Here is a 317-nt window from a genome sequence, read left to right on the forward strand (position 1 = left end):
CGTTAAAATGCGCCTTCGGCTCCCCCCCCCCCCGGGTTGTTCAGGTTAAAAATATATATTTGGTACTTGATTTAAAAAAAAAATGGCTTAACCACATCTCGCAGCGCTTATGCTCTTCCACTTGCTGGGCCGCCATTACGCCGTCATTCAACACGGTGAAAAGAGACAGGATAGGCAAACCGCGATTAAACATCCGCCATTGCTCTATGTTTAACAGTCATATTAGATTCGAACCAACTCGCTGTCGAGCTAGCTCTACCGGCCATGTAGCAGAAAGCACCTTTATCCCAAATTTAATGTTATGTTTCAGATATTTT

Source organism: Neolamprologus brichardi, chromosome 20, assembly GCF_056152115.1.
Source record: "Neolamprologus brichardi isolate AB-2024 chromosome 20, ASM5615211v1, whole genome shotgun sequence".
NCBI classification, from domain to species: domain Eukaryota; kingdom Metazoa; phylum Chordata; class Actinopteri; order Cichliformes; family Cichlidae; genus Neolamprologus; species Neolamprologus brichardi.